Source organism: Cephus cinctus, unplaced genomic scaffold (assembly GCF_000341935.2).
Source record: "Cephus cinctus unplaced genomic scaffold, Ccin1 Ccin1_scaffold0997, whole genome shotgun sequence".
NCBI classification, from domain to species: Eukaryota; Metazoa; Arthropoda; class Insecta; order Hymenoptera; family Cephidae; genus Cephus; species Cephus cinctus.
This window is the reverse complement of record NW_014333542.1, coordinates 800,711-801,539: the sequence shown is the minus strand read 5'-3', so window position 1 is coordinate 801,539 and position 829 is coordinate 800,711.

Genomic DNA, 829 nt, shown 5'->3' with positions numbered 1-829 from the left:
ATTAGATGGTAATAATTTCTTGTGATAAGCCCCAATTATAATCGGCAGCTGCGCAAATGAATTTTACTGAATCGCACGTGTACGTATGTTTATATATATATTGACATTGGGTGTCAATGATCTGTCACATACGTCTTGGCGTTAGCTAATGTGCCATACAGTTATATATTATTATTATTATTATCTTACCATATCAACATCACATTCTTGATTAACTATGCACTGTTTACTAACTGTACTGATAATTTGTTATTTTGATTATGCTCCAATTTTTTTAGCAATATTCAAAAGTCGAAATAACTTATTCGCAGTCGCGCGACCTTTCGATTAGCATTGATCCAATTAGTCTCTACGGTATTGTTGGTACTCGATTACGTAAGAATTAACAAGTTCAGCGTGTCCTCGACTTTCTCTGGCAATGGCTGTTAACGGCATCGTCCAGCCTGTCAAAAATAAAAAAGAAAAATAAAAAAAGAAACCGATGGTCGTCGCGCGGCACGGGCTTCCGCGTCAAATAAAGCGAATTCGATTGATTGGATTGTTTCGACACGGGTTTGCCGATAAAACGAATTTATTATCAGCGACAGCGACAATTGAAAACGCTCCCGATCGCTGGAAGTGGCTGCGCGTCGTCGGGCGATTCGTCATATGGAACGTCGAAATGCGCCATTATGCCATAACACGTGTTCGTTCGCATAACAGTAAGCACGTAACAGTCGCTGAATACAAATGACACGCGTTCGCATTGAGCGACACGTCTCGATGGTGCATTTTCAAGAGTCTCCCTTGACGCTTTTTAAAATTCATAAATTCTCTATTGCCCCCCCCC